The sequence below is a fragment of the Sciurus vulgaris genome (assembly GCF_902686455.1).
Source record: "Sciurus vulgaris genome assembly, chromosome: 4".
Taxonomy (NCBI): Eukaryota; Metazoa; Chordata; class Mammalia; order Rodentia; family Sciuridae; genus Sciurus; species Sciurus vulgaris.
The window spans coordinates 90826633-90846029 of record NC_136464.1 but is presented as its reverse complement, the minus strand read 5'-3'; the positions used below and the strand labels follow the sequence as shown (position 1 = coordinate 90846029).

The 19397-nt window shown below is 32.8% G+C and overlaps 1 long non-coding RNA gene across 1 annotated transcript in view; it reads right to left on the bottom strand.

Moving 5' to 3' along the window:
- LOC306660608 overlaps positions 1-19397 on the bottom strand; it is a 601149-nt gene that overhangs the window by 426817 nt on the left and 154935 nt on the right. The window lies entirely within an intron of this gene.

Genomic DNA, 19397 nt, shown 5'->3' with positions numbered 1-19397 from the left:
TAAATTGCTAAAGACCTTGCTAAGCTGCTGAGACTGGCTTTGAACTTGAGGTTCTCTGCCTCAGCCTCACAAGTTGCTGGGATTACAGGCTTGTGCCAAGGTGCCTGGTGGGGAGTTCAGTATTTTTAAACAAGCTTTTATAAATTGAAGTGATACTTTTGCAGTACAAATACTCTTTTATTTTTGCTTTCTTTCATTTTCATAAGAATGTAACTAAAACAAAATGATAAACCTACAATTGTATCTATGTAATAAATCTGTATGGAATGAAACATATATGTATAATGAATGTATATGCAGTAGTATCTACAAGCACATATGAAAAATTACCTTTACTTCTGAAGAGGCTAAAAGTTGGCAGAAGATGGCAAGCTACACACACACATACACATATACACAAAAGTTAGTAGAAAGTGAGAAATTCTTATTTGTTCAGGAGTCATATCCATGTTCCTCCCAAAGATTATTTTATTAACAAGAAATTCTCATTAGAACTTTAACACATATTCATTGTAGAAATAACAGGTAAGAAAAAAGTAGAAGTAGATGTAGAATTTTACCAAAAGTTCCCATACAGTAGGTGAAAAAATCAGAACACAGAAAATGTCAAATTATTGAATTAAAGCAGAGCATATTTTCTGCTATCAATGAAACTAAAGAGAAATTGCCCAATATTGGAAATAAATAAATTTTAAATGAGAAAGGAAAAGAAAAATTTTTCCTTACAAGTTGAATGCCTGAAAATAACTAATTTTACTACATTTTCCACATATTTGTGGCTAACACAAGACCACAATCTACTTGCATATATGTATAATCAAACTCTGTTTTCACCTGATATACAAAAGAATATCTTCCAGGTCAACATACATCTACATCTTTGTCACCTTCAATGGTCATATAATATATTTCAATCTAGGACCTTCTGCATTTTATTTCCCAAATCAATTCTATGAGTCCTTTATTTAATACATTGCTATTTTAAATTCTCAGAAAAACAGTCTGCATGCATATTTTATTATATCCTAAAGATATTTAACATAAAATTGATGTGTAGAGACATGTTATTAAAATGTACAGTACTATCATCTATCTGAGAAGTCATAAGAAACTCAAACATTAAGCAGCAGCGTAAGTACCACTCCTCTTCATCCTCACAAGTTTTAAAGCTAAAAACTATTTCATTAATCATTGAATTTAATTTCTTCTCTTTTCAGGGACTATAAGTACTTTTTCCTATATCCATAGGTCATTTGTGCATTTGGAAAATATTGGCATAAGATCTGCTGTTTTGTTGTAGCCATTATTCTGACTTCCCCACACTCTTTACAACCCAGATTGTTAGCCCTTCAATTTCCTAACCAGTAATTGGTCCAGATTATTAGCCTGCAAACCTCCTCACCAGCCACTGGTCTGTTGTTATTAGCCCAGGAAATACCACTATTTTAAGAATAGCTCCCCCGCCATTTTCTCTCTCTCTCTCTTCCTTGCTTTCACTCTCTCTCACTCTTTCTCTCAGTTTCTCTCTCTCTCACCCTGCAGGCAGACACTCTGCCTGTTCGCTTAATAAAATCTCTTACATGAGTTCCCATGTCTGGAGTGGTTTCTGGGTGCTTTTAGAAAAGAGCACTTTTTCTAATTTAAGTTAGAGTTCAGAGGCTGTGGGGTACAACGGTTTAGTGCTAGAGCAAGCTCAAGGCAATGAGATCAATCCCCAGGACCAAAAATTTAAAAAATAAGATAAAAGAGAGAAGAGAGAAAAAAAGTAAGACTTCTTTTTTTAGTTCACTCTTTCTTAAGAACTTTGCCTACATAAAATGTATAAAGAAGGACTTGGATTTTCTTCTAACATTTTTCTCTTATTGTATTATTTAAAATTAGTAATCCATGTTTGATCAGGGAATTATTTTGTGACACAAAAATCCAGCTAGTTTACTCCAAACAACAGGCATTTCATTCACACACAATTCTTTTCCTACTAGTATGATATGTCACCAGTAGCACATTCTAAGTTCTTCCAGATACTTGATTGTTTCTCAGTTTTATCCTGTTCCACTCATTTATCTGCCTTTTCGGCTATTGGAAAACAGTTTGTGAAAGTTGATGGTATATTTTAAAACCCAGAAGTACAAGTCTGTCTTACGTTTCATTAGTGTAATCATTATCCTAACAGGTTGTATGTAGAACTCAAAAATGTTAAAACTCTTATATTTTCATTTGGTATAGATGAAGTCGATAAGCATAGAAAGAGTTCACACTTTGGGAATAATGAATATTTCCATTAAAATATACCACACCAGGGCTCAGGCCCTGGCTATTCTGGGTCTACTGAGAACAAGGCAGGGGAGGAGCAGTAAGGAAGCAACCTGAAGCCTTTGCAGCCTGGCAAACCTGACATCTGTTCTATTGGCCCTGGTTCCTGAAAGCTTGTACCACAGATGCTGTAAACAAATGCTCTGCTCTGCCTAAATAAAAGAGAAACACAAATGGATAAATAACTACAGGAAACGACACCACAATAGTGGAAATCATCAGTTTTGCACGCAAAGCTTTTAGTTCACTTCACCTAGAGTAATCTGTCTGAACTACTGACAAGTTTGATAAACAATATTGGCCTTGGTACTTTGGAGAATGTGAATGGTGCCTAGACCTCTATTTCTAAAAAGTTATTGAAGGAACATGAATATTATTACCCTATGTACATGTATGATTACATGAACACCATGACCCCTCATAGAGTAGAGCCAGAGAAATGAGAAGTTGTACTGCATTTGTGTACAATGATTTCAAATGGATTGTTATCATCTATGAATAATTAGAAAAAATTTTCAATCAAATTAAATGACTTAATGAAGTATTTGAAGGAAAAAGAGGGCTTTTCAACAATCTGATTATGAAGATGGTTAATTGATCCAGAGACAGTGAGAGTAGATGAACTACTGAGTAAAGCATGTAAGAAATAGTGGTAATTACTGAGGAGTAGAGTGAAAGTCTTAAAAAAAAGAATGTAAAAATAACTGCAAAAACAAAACAAGTGGAAGCACAGAGCCATCTTCCCACTTCGAAGAGCTGCTATAAGTTGGGGAGTTAGCTCAGTTGGTAGAGTGTTTGTCTCACATGCACAAAACCCTGGGTTCAATCCCCGGTATCACCAAAAAGAAAATAAAAGGAGAATCCTTCTAAGGAACATCAGTTGACACAATATCCCCATACATGAAGGCCAAAAAATGAATACTGGTGTGGGTCTATTATGAACAATATTTTTTTCATATTGCACTTTCCTACTAGGTATATAAAATGCTTTTTTCTTTTAAAATTTTTCTTTTCTTCTTTATATTTATATATAACATTAGGGTCATTCGGGATAGGTTTAAGTTTAGCATTAGATTAGGATTAGATTCTCCTAGGCAGGTCAGCCTCTTCCAGCCTCAGGCAAATGCTCCTTCGCATGGAGATTAAAAGACCCAGAATAGCCAAAGCAACCCTGGCAGGAAGAGCAATGCAGGAAGTATCACTATACCATACCTTAAACCCTACTATAAAGCAATAGTAACAAAAATGACATGCTATTTGCACCAAAATAGGCATGTAGTTAAATGGTACAGAATAGAAGACACAGACAAACCCACAGTTATCTCATACTAGACAGAGGTGCCCAAAACATACACTGGAAAATAGATAGCCTCCTCAACAAATGGTGATGGCAAAACTGGACATCTTTATGCAGTAAAATGCAATTAAATCCCTATCTCTCACTTTGTACAAAACTCAACTCAAAAAGGATCAAGGATCTAGAAATTAGATCTGAGACCCTTCACCAAATAGAAGAAAAAAAATAGGCCCAAATTTTCATCATGTTGGTTTAGGACCAGACTTCTTTAACAAGACCCCCAGAGCACAAGAAATAAGAGCAAGAATCACTAAATGGGATGGATTCAAACTAAAGAGCTATTTTCACAGCAAAGAAACAATCCATGATGTGAAAAGGGAGCCTACAGAGTGGGAGAAAATCTTTTACACACACTCTCCAGACAGAACACTATACTCTGAAATGTATAAAGCACTTCAAAAACTTTACACCAAAAATACAATGAACCTAGTCAATAAATGGGCTACGGACCTGGGCAGACCCTTTACAGAAGAAGAGGTTCATGACCATTGTCTAGAAGACACTGGGTAGTTTATGCAAGCAGATGACTATACAGGTGTCATTCTGGACAATGTGCAATGGCTTCCGGCAATCTATATCCTAGAAGAACCCATTTTCTTTGGGAGATTTAAATTCTATAGAAAGAAGGGCTGCATGAGTGTGGGGCAAGATAGGACCTGAGAAAGAGTCCTTGAAGAGACTTACTGATGCATTCAAATCTGAAAATGTACACATAATGGTTTATTGAAGACTCAGAGGTGGGCCCTTGCATGGAACTCATAAGCATAGAAGCGGAAGATTTCAGAGATCCCACTGGAAATGACAGATTTTATGTGTTTGTCCAGGAAGACCACTTAAATTTATCTAACCAGACCTTTTCTTATTGAAGGTTTAAGTATTATCTGATCATAAAGGGGCTCAGGTGCCATTCTGATCTTATAGCTTCTTTTCACTACATTAACCCTATAGCTATTAGAAATTAGATCCATTATTTATTGCCTTCATCCATCTGGTTGTATAGATATCAACCTGACATACCTGAGAATATACTAGAGTAAACAAGTGAAGCCCACAGAAGTGAAAATTCAATTTCAAGTTAGAAAACTCCTGGAAGAAAACCATGAATAGACAGAGGCAAAGCACCTAACACTTCACTGAAAGAGAACCAGGGGAACTTCTGTATTTCTGTTTCAGAACACTGGAATCCCAGTGACTGGTTATTATAGGTAAAAATTGCTATTAGAAATGCCTCATGTGTATAACAACCATTGGAACCAGTGCTGCACAGCCAAAATAATTGTATAATTATATGGAGAAGGCTGGATTCTAACTTGATCAAAGCAGTAACAGTATATTGAACAATATCCTTAAATAATAGAGGCTAGTGCATAACTGTATTTCTCTAAGATTATGTTTTATGACATGCACACTTATCAAGGAACTGCATCTGTAACATCTTCAACACGCATTTCTCATGTAACACACATTCTTGATATTGGTTTTCTAACCCAGTTTACACTGAGTCTCCTTCAGTTTACCACAAGAGCCTCTGGAAATGAGGGGTATTTTAAAAAATGACAACTGTCAATGTATATTCAGAATTTCTATAAAATCAAAACATTGGTAGTTAAGTGAGCCAGAATCTCATTTACTTAATCAATAAAATATGCACCTCAAGACAAAGAGTCTCAGTTGATTAATGTATTGCATTTTCCACTGTTTTTAGAAGGAATGAGTAATGACAGTCAAGGGTTAACACCAAAGGAAAACAACTGCTTCAAACCAAGGAACCAAGCTATTCAGAATCAAATAATTACAGTTTTGTTTTCATAATGGCAATATTATACATAATTTGACTCACATAGTGCTAGATCAATAGTCTGTTGAGGCAAAATTCAATTTTGCCTTTTCTTAAATTATTTTAAAGTAAACAATTGATGTGTTGTTAATTAACTAATGAAACTACACTATTTGGGGGTTATCTTTAAAGTAAATAACACTATTGAATATTCCTTGATTTTCAAAAATGCATGCTATTTCCTCAGGAAAAAAAGTACATTCAATTCATCTATTCCTGTCTCTGGTAAGGGTGATACTGTCTTCCTTAAAATGTCATCATTAACATCTAAAAGCATCAAAAATAAATAGTATTTACAAAGAGAGTAACTGCGAAGAATACTACAGTTAAGTTGGAATGGTCTCTAAATTCTGAGATAATGAACTAATTTAGTGAATCATAATTTCCTTGCCAATTGTATTCTTTACTAATAAACATAGATTTTAGGAACAATTCTCAAAAGATACAAATTTTAAAATATGATCTTTGATGGTCAAAAATAAACATTCGTGAATAAGTTGTAAATGTGCATATTGGTGTTAGTGAATTCTAGGTTTTGCTTTCAAGAGTAAATCAGAACTTGACATGGGAACTCTGCAGCTTCAGCCATGATCAGTGTATCTGGAATCACAGCTTCTCCTTCTGTGCACATGTGCCTTAAAAGACTTAAACATGTGGCAACCACTCTTAGTGTGTTTCAAAACAAAATTCATCCACACAACTGGGAACATTTCTAGATGAGTTTAACTAACAAATAATTTTGCTGAATTAATGTAAAATACAGAGCACAAAGTTTTATTTAGATGCATTGGCCAAACATGAGAGTGTTTCATTGACCTGTGTACTACGTACATTTTTTCCAGCAAAGATAATACACGTTCTATGTAGGACCTTACAGTTTTTAACTACCCTTACCAAAAGACAACCATTAGATAAATCACAGAAGTAAATTCTATGAGAAAGTTTTAAAGAACATGCAAGTAATTCATAATAAGAAAAGGAGCTGTCTCAATTTAAGCTCACTCTGGCTATTTTCAAAAAAATTTTTATATATTTTGTATTGTAAAAAATACAACATGTAGTAAATAATATTGACTAACCTACAGTTAATATAAAATCACACTTCAGATGCCAGCAGGTTGCCTCTCTTTAAAGCAGACATAATTTTTTGCATTTAAAATGGAGCAATTTAGTAACAAAATGAGTCACATATGTATAAACAATTATTTTTTTTCAGAAGCAAATTTACACACCTTTTCAGGGAGCGAGCAGTATGTTCACCTGGTCACACAACTCTTGAAAACATTGCAAAATTAAATCAACTATGATTAATAGAGATCATTTTCTCTTCTCTTCCTGTTCTAATTTTCCCTCTGTTACATCACTCCTTATTTTTGTTGATCAGTAAGTGCCTGCTGTCATTTTAGGAATCCAACTGAAGGAAGTAGACATAGGATTTATTTTTATGCTTTGACATCACTTTCACTGTTATGATTTTGTGGTCTGTCCAGTGGTTCAGAAAAGGCTTTCAGGAAGACATCCACTTCCCTCCATGCTGACTTTTCTAATCTGGAGACCCTGACACAGAACCGCAAGTTGCATTTTGCTGTGAATGGCTATTATAGCTCTGCCAGGAGAAGCATGTGAGAAGTGTAGAAGCCACAGAAGGCAGGAGATGTGTGAAGACAGCTCAGCCAAGCACTAGAAATGTGAATTTAATTTATGGGAGTATTTAGTTTCCACTGGTACTTGAAAGAGAAATTAAATTATCACTAGAAACACACACAATTATATGTGTGTGTACCTGTGAGAATACATATATGTATGTGAATATGTACATACATGTGCAGTTATAAATGAATCATACATGTCATTAATTTTATGGAAGGAAATTAATAAGAATTCATATAATTATAGGGCAAAACCTCAAAGTTTTACCACCACTACAGGAGCTGGCTGTCATTTGTGTAGTTGTGCGTTTTACATAACCCAATCTGCAGAATCATGTCTTGGGGTCTGATGCATGTTGTCTTGATGAAATCTGACAGTTTCAGACAAAAGCACACAAAACCACTATCAACTCAGCAAATCAGAGTAAAGAATCAAGAATTACACAGAGGCACCTGCACATGCTAACAATATTTTGATTATAAAATAGTGTAGCTCAACATGCATATCAGCAAATTTAAAATGTGTTTAAAATGCTCTAATGTATTCCTAATCTCAAAATATTATTTTTTTCAGAAATGTTAATTAAACCAATAATTTTAAATGTGTCTGAGTCAGGTAACTAATTAATCAGGATTTTTTTTTTCTTAAATTGGGTTGTATCTGTAATATTTTCAGCATTTTTCTCATTCCAAATTTTTGCTTTCCTAATTTTGAATTTACATTTTTTGCTCATTTCTATAAGAAACACAAATTATTAAAAAAATATAAAACTAAACCCTTCAGGTCTCACCGTATCTGTCCCTGCCTGTTAGACAGATAATTATTGGTAGGGAAGTTTTAATGGTTGGAACTCTTTGGGAACTATCAATTGTTTCAATCTTTCACCTAATATGTTAATAGCCTTTATAAATCATACATATATTTGCATTTCCATTGAACATCCACTTCCATCATTTTCAGTGTTGAATTGAGCCCACACAAATATTTTTGTTGTTATTATTCCAGTCTCAATGCAGGAGGATTTACCCTTGCTTAAATATTCAATGCTTTAAGATGTCTACAAAATCTATCATCACTATATGCTGATTGCATAAAGACTACAACATATTACTTTTGTATTCATCATGGAAAAAGCACATGGATCATCAGGACCAACCCAAACTGCTTTGTGGAAACATTCAGCTCACTAAATTCTTAGCTGCAGCACTTCTCCTCATGGCTGAAGACATAATTCCACACCATTCACCCTCTCATATCAGGTTTTATTTAGATATGTTTATACCCAGAAAATAGCATTTTACCCTTCTGCCCACTGGTTTTTGTTGACATCCATCTTCACTGGTATCACATATTTAAGGGGTCTATTAATCAGGATATTTTCAGGTATAGGTAACAGACACTCCTTGAACTACCCTGGCTTATGCTGTGCAGCCCTTGTCTTCTTCTAGCAAGATTAATTTCAAATGTGCGTTTCTCACATTTCTGTTGAGGCCCATGCTGTGTGTTCAGTTCACATCTCAAGTAAGTTCTAAATACTCTGACATAAGAGAAGCCTTATCTTATTGAAAGTAACAAATAGTCATTAACTAATTAATGTAGGACTCTAACAATTTCTAAAATATGCACTCAACTATGGTAAAGGCTACATTTTTATGACATCAAATTTCTGGGCAAGTTTACCATCTAAATGTGTGAGTTGCTCAGTATCAACCAGTATTAAACTTAACTGACTGAAGCTTTAATAATGTATAAACCCAGACCAAATCTATTTTTATCCTCAGAGGTTGGAGACAGAAATCAGGGCAGGTAGTGATAGGAGTACTCAAGGAAACAGGCCACAAGAGCTGCACACATGGTATTTAGCATGCCTATCACAGGGAAAGTCCATCACCAGTCTTGTGGGATGAGATATTGATTAAGATTTTGTACATTTCCAAATTATAAGAGAAGAAATGTCAACATTATTTATCATACTAGCTGGGTATTTGAGAAGTTGCCTAAACAATATATCTAGATGTATTTTTCATTGATTTTAATTATGCTTTTTTCATTTTTAAAATAAATATTGTCCAAATTTATAAAGATTGGGTCATAAGCTCTCTCCCTGGGCTCAGGTCAAAAAAGGATCAGTCTTCAGTCTATGGAAGTCATGTATGTATTCGGCGTGGCTGTTTTCAGAGGCCCAGGGTCTTTTAAATCTAGTGTAACAAGACAGATGTCACACTGATCTCTGTGCTAACTTTATAGTATTCATCATCTTTCTGGACTCCATCAAGAATTCATAAGATATGCAAATGTGTGATTATACAGTTCTGTTTGCTGTCTTTCCAACAACTCACTTCTGCACTTCAGCTTTGCTTCTTGCTGCATGCACAGGAGGATGACCAAATGTGGATTTCCATCAGAGCTCACTTCTAAATTCTAAGTTCACGTACCTTTGGTATGTAAACATAAAGGGTTTCTTATCTCAGTAAATGTCACTGTTATTTAGTAGACTATTCAAATTATAAAGTTAGAAACCATTATGATGCCTCCTTCCCCATCAAGGCCATACCCAATCCAGCACCAAAACCTTTTATTTTTTTCTTCCCAGTGTCTCTTGTATCTTGATTTTTAGATCTATCAAGTTTCTATAATTTAATAATAAAAAATAGTTCATTTCCCAGTACTCCCTTTGTGCACTCTCAAATACTTTCTGGTGTACTCTCTGTACTTTCTTTGCATGTGATTTGTAAATATACATTTAGTAGTGAAACAGTTTATAAACACTGACTCCCACCACTAGGTACTAATCCTCTATGGAAAGGGCACGTGTGTCTTAGTCTCCATTTTATCCCCAGAACAATGCCAGGGGGTTCAATGACTATTAGAAAGAGAAATGAATGTGTAATCTTGAGTTTCTTTTCCTTATTGCAGTGATAGAATTATTAATATCATTGTAAATAAATGTTTGCCCTATCTTATTTTCTTCCTTAAGGTAGCTCCATACAAGTAAAAATATTGTATCAAATGCCAGAAAATACTGAAAAGTTTTCAGCATTTTACTCTCCTCAAGAGTCGAAGCCTACTTTAATACCTTCCAATCATTCAGTATTATATGACTGTAATATTTGTCAATTTAATAGAAAAGATTTATTTCTATTATTTCTATAATGTTCTCCTAATTGACATTTTTGTGTTGTCCAAATTTTCAAATGTGTCAGAAATTAATATAATTGTCTTTTGGAGTCACTTATCAATTATAATGAAACAGGAAAGTATTTTGATCCAATGATCTACTTCTATAGCAAGATGATAATTATTTGTTAAAAAAATAGTGTTTTTAAATAATAAATTTTTACTCTTTAATTCTATCTGTGACATTTTGGAATGAGAGGTGTTTTGCATTTTCTCTAAACACAGCTAAACTGCTTTTGTATCAAATTCCATGGTAAAGGTTTTGCCCATTATAAAATAAACATAAACTTTTATTAGTATCAATTCAGTTTGAATTTTAGTTATTTAAATGTAATTTTTAAACCTATCAAGTTTCTATAATTTAATTGTAAAAATAATTCATTTGCCTTATGTAATGATAGAAAGATCCTGTGACCACTATTCTTAAATCCATGAGGAGATAATGAGTTAAGGCAAGAATTTATCCCCTTCTATTGATGGGGGAAGAACTGCAGCAATAGATTATAGATATAAAGTAAGGTAATTCCATATGCTGATAAAAGCGTTAAGATCAAGTGACAACAAAGCAAGGAGTAATTCAGCAAAGTTGAGGGACGGTTTATGTTTCTGGGGCCAAGGCACTGAGAGATGTCAGAACACAATTGGAATATACCCAAGCACAGCCAAGCTCTTATTTTTAAAGTGGACATGCCACCTACTCTGGCAATGAATTTATCAAGACAGAACTGGTGCTATAGTGATAAAAATAGTCCCAAACTCCATCAATAGTATTTTACTAGTGACTCTCCATCATGGCAAGCATGTGAGAAGACATTTCAAAGGATTCGTTTATAACTATAGGTAGAGAATCAAGTCAAAAACTTCTTTTACAGATGGATTGGAAAAGAAGTTTTTGGTATGTTTTTGGATATACAGAGTTAGATAAATTCTGTTCCTTCTATTAGATTTCATCAAAGTCAAAATGAATAATAAATTAAATAGCTACACATGTAACTTAGCACCTTTCTACTAATTTGACATTGCTGAAGAGAAGAATTCTTGGATATGGAAGAAGCAGAAGCCCCTGCTGGGCTCCTGTTTAATTTTTCTGAGAACTGCAGCAATCAGAGACCACACTGGATCTTCTTATAAGTAAAACATTCTGTTTAATTTTGTCCTGCTTTGACTGTGAGGTGTTCTCTGTCCTTCTATATTTGTTATTGTAATTTTGTATTTTCTGATTTATATATGGCACTCTTTAGGTTATGTTAATCATGGTAATTTGATGGTGATAGATTTGTATTTTGAAATTTCTATGATATTTCTTGTCATTTCCACTTTTGATGGAAACTTTTTACTTTTTTTTTTTTTTTTTTTTTGCCAAAGTCATGGATTTACTTAAAAACTTTTATGTTTACAGTAGATTCATTGAAGGATATAATTCTGTAAAGTATCATATTATCTACATTTATTATGTTATGTTTTTGGTTATTTTATTGCAATTATTTTGTTTGTTCTCTATCCTCCATTGTAGAGACATAAGTTAATTTTGGATGTTAATTATTCTTACTTTCTAATCTGAAGAAAGGCATAGCAATTGAGGTTCAGGGAAACTAGAAATTGGAGAAACACCCACCTCTGGGAGGGAGATATGCTAGATCTGTGCTAGATCACATTTCTGTCCTGGAAAACATCTACCATGACCAAAAGAAAAGAAAGTGTCGCCACCAGTCATTGGAGACCTTGGAAGCTGGAGAGTTACTCCAATTTGTGTCTATTACAAACATTCAATAAAATACATTAAGAGACAAGTAATAAAAAAGCACTGTGATAGAAATATTTTCCAAGAGTCCATATTCATAACTTTTTATGCACTTTTTATGTGTGTGAAAATAAAATTTGTAATGCTAACACTGAAATGATTTAATTATGCTAAAATAATTTTTACACTCACACCAAAATACATCTACCAAGACTAACTTAAAAGTAGAGGAAAAATATTTTCATTGCAAAAAGGAAGCATTTTCTACAACTTGGAAATTTCATTTTAATTAAAAATATTTCACAACTGACTACTATTTTTCTTTAAATATGGGGATGTATTGCTAAATTATTATGATGTTTATATAAACATTCTTCATTATTATGATAAACACTATTTGGAAATTAATCAGTTCACACTTGTCCAGCACAATGGCCCATAGTGTATTCTTAGTCTAACCAACAGCTTTTTACTTCTGCATTTAAATAATTCCTCAAAACCTGATAGGAAACAGTGGCATAACCCATTTTAGTATGATATAAACATTGGTTGTAATATCTTTTAAAAGTCAGATTAATGCTATTCTTAACTGGTGTACATGATGTTATAATTTGAAATTGTTAAAATATTTGTGATCAAATAGAAAAGTCTTAAAATCTTAAATATTTATTTAAAACATTATATTAAAATTTACAATGAAAAGGAAGATGCAAATTTTGATGAATTTTATTTTGAACACCAAATTAAAACTTAAATGTACATAGTCTATTAATATAAATGCTGTTCCATTACATAAAATACACAATAACAAATATCCCATGATAAAAGAATCATAGAGCAAATTATTTTTAATGAGTATAAAAGTAAAATTTGTCAACAATTTTGAAAAGTGAGATTTTATTTTGTTTGAACACCATCAATTTAGCCTGCCATTTGCACAAAAAATGCTATAAGAGGATGTAGGATTTCTGAGTTAGAGAAAGCACTTAGCTTTATTGTTACAGCAATAATAGTAGTCAAGAGCTATCATTTTTTCTCCATTTCAGAGCCCCATATCTCCATGGGGGGCCCAAGTGACTCATCTCCATGAAGTGTACAGGTTGTATGAAAGTAGAAAATTCTTAACTCAAGGGTCTCCAACCTTTTATCATGGATAATAGACTTGCAAAGCCTTTGCTCCAGGGAAAATACCACCTTTACCTTCCCAGAGTGTTCACCATAGAAACCCTGCTGAAAACATAACTTGGAGCCAAGGCAGCCAGCAGCCCTGCTCAAAAGACATGCAGATTGAGAGACCCACAAAATATATTTTCCTACTGCTTACTTACTGAAAACCTTCCTCGGACTCTCTTTAGGTATCCTATCTAATGTACCCAGGTTGACCTGAGACCAGGAAAATTCACATATCATTTTAACCTCTTGGTTCCTCTTCTGTCAAACATGATGCAAAGCTGCTCAATCTCCAACCAGCTCACTGAGCATCAAATAACCACTTGTAAAAACGCTATCCTCTACAGACCACTGAGAGTCTAGTGGACTCTACAAAGGCAGAGTATAATAGGAAAGGAATTTAGTATACCACCAATTAGATCATTTCTCGTGGCTTATACCTTTATTCACCTATTGATGAAATCTAAAGTGTGCTTTCCTTTTCATATTATTAAAACTAGTGTTTTAATTATTTGCTCTATTCTTAAGACTGATTTGTGCATTAATACCAAAAAATTCCCTTCCTCACGATTTACACAAGCATTTCATTTTCCCTATGAACTTGAATAACCTAAGTTTCAGCTTTCCTTCCACCATTGGACATAGTACTTTATAGTACTCTGTACTATAAAGCTCCATCTATAATGTTATCTAAATAAAAAACAACTCATGGATATTAAATTATTTGGCCTTAAGTATGAATTTGAAAATTAATATTGGTTCGTGAGTGCTTTTTTTCTCCTCTAGTTTTACAATATGGATTTTAAAGAGGTTTTCTAGCTTACTATTTTGTTCAATATGGTATCCATTAGTCACATGTCTACTGAGAATTACTATTATTATTATTATCATTATTATTATTATTTGGTGTCCAGGATTGAAGCCATGAAGGCACATCCCCAGGTCTTTTATTTATTCATTTATTTATTATTATTGTTTATTATTTATTTGTTTATTTTTATTTTGACATACTGTCTCACTAAGTTGCTTAAGGCCTTTCTAAGTTGCTGAACTGATTTTGAATTTATGATATTCCTGCCTCAGTCTCCTCAGCCTCTGGAATTATATGTGCAAATATCCCTGGGTCTATTGAGAATTTGAGATGTGACTCATAATTAGATAACTGAATATATACTTTAATTTCATGTTAATTAATGAAAATTTAAATTAAGAAACAAAGGCTCAATTCAAGTATTAAAAAATACCTGATTAGCAGTTGGCATAACTAGGGTATACAAATTAATTTTTTCCAATAGTAAATGTAATAAAAAATTAAATGCAGATCAAGTATTTCCATGGAAAGATTAGTATCTGAAATAAAACATACCTAAATTAGTGAAATGCAAATGAGACTTTAATAATTTTTTTAATATTTCATACATGGCTCACAATGTCTCAGACAGAGATAGAAATTTTTGGTTATATGTTTGTCTTCAAATAGCCAGTAAGTCATTTACGTATTTTCTGACAAGATCTTCGTGTGACTGTATTCAATTACTAGAAATCTGGAGACATATGATAAAGAATTTTATTGAAGGAATCATAAATATCTTTGAGTTTTACTGATTGTGTACCTTGGCAATCATTTTACTGATACATAACTCAAAACATAAGTGATTTAAGCTAATCCAATTTGACTAATCTGTTTTATGTGATCAGGATTATTGTTTTGCCTCACTTGCTTCTTCATTCTTAATGTTATTAAAATCTGTTTCAGCATATTAAAATCAAAATATTCCCATGTTAAAACCAGTGACATTACAGACATGCAGGATAGTGCTACATTCATTCATAGCATTTCTGTGATAGAGTTAGCTTAATCCAGTGATTTCATTCTTAAAATATCAAAACCAAAGAATAATTTAGAAATGTTGTTTTCCCTCTGAAGAAAACTCTGAATAGTGTATCAAATTCACTGAGACCTGTGCCAACTCAAAAGCAGCTGTTTAGAAATGGAAATGTGTGCAATATAGACATTCTAAGTTGTCTCCCATGATATGTTATAGATTAAGCTCATCCAGCAGAGTTGGGGTACCAGCTAAGGGATAGAAGATTCCAGAATTCCTTGCTCCTTTCTCTTCATCCGGGCATCTGCTTCCTCTCTCACTCCAATGACAAGAGACGCATCTGACCAAACTGTAGAATCCAAGAACTGTTTATCAAGCAGTGAGATGCCGCTGATTTCCCTGATGAGTGTTGTACAAATACAGGAAGACAGATGCATTCACAAAAGGAAAAACAAACAGGTGGCCAAAGCCTGTCCATCAACGTGTGTTTGCCTTTGCCTTCTGTACTTGGTCTGCTCTAAGTTTTGAAGGTGATTATAAACTACTTTTCTGCTGCTACTACTGCTTATCTCCCAGTTGGTTTTAACATTCTCTTGTCTCCACTTCCTATACTGGCTGCTTTATTTATTTATTTGCATGTCAAATGATATGATTTGTACATTTTAAAAAAATAATAGGATGGACTGATTTGAAATTAATTTATTTTTGAACATCTTGCATAGGTATTAAACTCATTCACTATATTAATATGCAGAAATCTGGTTGGGAAAACAAAGAAAAAGAAATGTTTCTATGTGATCTCATTATTTTAAGTTGTCACAACAGAGGAAGCAGACTTCAGATATTAGAGTTGAGACATCCTAGCTTCTGTGGAGAATACCAAGCTTCAAAATCTTAGATGTTTTCTTTAATAAATTGTGAATATTTGGTGGCTTAGAAAGTATTTTCTTTGGTTAATATTCTAGATATTGAAACTTCTCAATAGAACTTTAAATATAATTATGAAATAATGAGCTATAGTTCAACATCATTACTTCTCTGAAATCTTGAATATTATCAAATTATTAAGATATATCATTTTCCTTCATTTAGTTGAAGTCTCATGGAAGTCAACAGTTAAAGTTGTAGTTAAATATTGATTCTGCAAGCAGAATTACAACTTGAATATATTCTATTTAAATCTGATAATTAAAATATAGACAACCAAATTTCACAAGGCTGTAATTGTACTTCTATATAAAGATACTAACAAATTGAAAGGGAAAAATATGTTGATCATACCTCCTCTCACTCAGATAGAATATGCTTCTATGGGTGCATGCAATTTAATCCTGTAAAGCAAGTTACTAAAAGTCCTAGGCTATATTTTTCTAGTTGTTACGAGTTCATATACTTTACAAGCTTTTATCTTTTTTGAAGCACAGCAACAAGCTACCTTTATAAAAATTGTTTAAATAAAAGATAAAAATATTTTTGGCAGAAGTTTGATAACATACAAATGGACTAAGGCAAGAAGGTATGGGAATTGAAGCTTCTACTCACATTAGATTCTCCAATGCTGGGAAATACCTCACTTTTCTATATACACAAAGGATAAGTAAACTATTCAGTGTTTCTCAGAAATTATTACATTAAGGATGCAACACTCAAAAAAGCATCTGGCATTTTAAAATATAATTAAATTCACAGTGGCACTCTGTAAAAACCAACACTTGACATTTCAGTAGTCAATTTATCACTGAGCCTTATAGCAAGATAATCTTCAACTTTTCCTACTACATAGCTGATGAGAAAATAGATATCTGCAATTACTAGAAAATAGTCCATATTTTCCAGCTAAAATGAGATGTCATTGTAGAAAATTACAGATACATTTACTGATATCTATGTATCTAGATAGATACATTGAAGAGTGTTATCTTTCTTTAAGTTCACCAATTTGCCATTGTGAAACTACTACTTAGTCTAAATAAATAGTACATTTCATTAACAGAAAATAATGAATAGGTTTGTGCACACTAAAATTATTTAATTTTTAGGTAAAGGAAAAACCAGCTCGAACATTACTGACACATCCTGCTTATGATAGTCTTGATTGTAAAAATCTCAGAAATTACCTTTAATAAATAATGAAACTAGCCAACAATTAAGTTGTCACTTCATGCTTGTCATAAAGATGAACAGATGTTCCACTAATTTGTCATCAATGTACTCTTAGAATCATTTAATTACTAATGCACATTAAGGTTTTATACTGGGGAATGCTAGGAATGAATTTGGTGATTAGTAAATTATACTACATTCTATAGAAAAATGCACAATATGTCACACATTAAAATCAAAATAGTAAAGTCTGAGTAGAAAAATTCCTTTTATTTGACATGCTTGGTTGAACTAACATTGAAATGTAAAATGGTTACTTTTCATACAGGTTTCAAAAAATAATTTGTTTAAAAAACAGTTCATAAATTTAGGGTCTATAATTATAGCACTTCCAGTTTACTTTTTGTTAAATTTTCCAATGTCCAGGTTGAATATTTAAATGAATGCCAAATAATCAACCAGTGCACCATGGAATCATACCTCATATTACTGACTGAATCTTATGGACATATAGGTAATTATATTTGTTTTTGGCTTCTTCATTTAAAACTGTATTATATAAATATGGGCTTTAAATATGACAGAAATTACCTTGGAAACCATAATGTAAGTATTTCTTTGTCTTAACTGAATTGATAAGGAAAATAAGATTTATCTTTCATTATTGCAAAGACTCTACATATGAACCTGAAAATTTCTGTCTCAAAGAATATGTTACTAATAACTGCTGGGGTTTTTTTGTCCATAATTAATACAGTTTTCTTAAGATTAAAGATTGTTACATAACTCTGAAGAATGTGGATTAAATACCAAGTTCAATATCTTTTTTGATCAGCACTGAGTATGGAGCATCAATGTATGTGTTGCAGTAAGTTCCATGCTCTGATACATACTTTGGGGATTATAACTTACTTGTGAAGATATTAGAATTTTAATGTAATATGCTACATTATTTAAGAATAAGAGGGTTTATCATTTTAATCCTTCTTCTCCAAGTCATTGAAACTGTGGAAGAGAAATGGTAAGGCAAATTTGTAGTATTGAATTGATGCCTCATTTCTGATGTCCTTGTCTTTACTTTATAATAATAACTGAAGAGATATCATTTTTTTCAGATCTTATAATTTCCAACAACTGTTCTGCTGGTTATTTATATAGTAGAGGTTTATTTAACATCAGCCTTATGAGAAAGACATTCTCATGTAGAACATCTGGGAACTCTACCACTTTTTCATTAAATATGAAACTGCCCTAAATTTAAAAATTTATTTTAAAATAAAAACCTCCCTGGTAATATTTTTATACTACACATTGTTCCATACTCATGGTGACTTTATCTGCCACATTTTCCTACTTCCTGGCAGCCATTTCAGTGTCACTGTCAAATTCTGTGAGTCAAGAGAAGGCATTTCTGTGTAACTGCAGAAAGATTATTATTGGCAAAAAATGAGTCTGGGGAGATAAATAGATACCAGGTTGTGCATTGTAGATTTTTTTTTTCTGAGAACCATGAGAAACCACCAATTTATTTCTAAGACAGTGACAAAATCATATTTGTGCTTTACTGTACTCTCTGGCAGCCTAGGATAGATTCATTAGCAAGGGGCAGTGATAAAGTTCCATTTGAATATGCTTTTCACTCTCTAAAAACAAATACTGGCCTACCAATGACTTGATTTAAGCTTAGTAAAACTCATTTTGGACTTCTGACCTCCAGACAGAACACTATCTTATTTCTATGACAGCAAATTTGTGTTGTTTCAAGACACCAAGTTTCTGATAATTTGTTTCATTGATCCTAAGAAACTAGTATCATCACTCTAGTATTAACTTGGATTTGCATTTTGTGGTATTATGATTTTTCTTCAAATAAAGTAGCCTATATGACAACAAAATTGATTTATGAGTAGTCTCTAGAGCAAAAATTGATGAACTGAAAACTGCATGAAAAGCTGATATGGATATATTATCTGTTTTAATTATTCCCTTTATTATCTGGAGAAGAAAATAAAAAGAAATGAAAATAAGAAAGTGAAAATACATAGAACAAACTAACAAACTCATTCAGTTTTATTATACCAATCAGAAGTATTTTAGGCAAGATGAGAAAAAGACCAACAATGTTTTGAATACCTACTAGATAAAACTATCACTTGAAAAAAAGAATGAATGCAGACAGAGGGTCCAGATGTTTCCTCATTCCCTCACTTCTTGTCCTTCTAG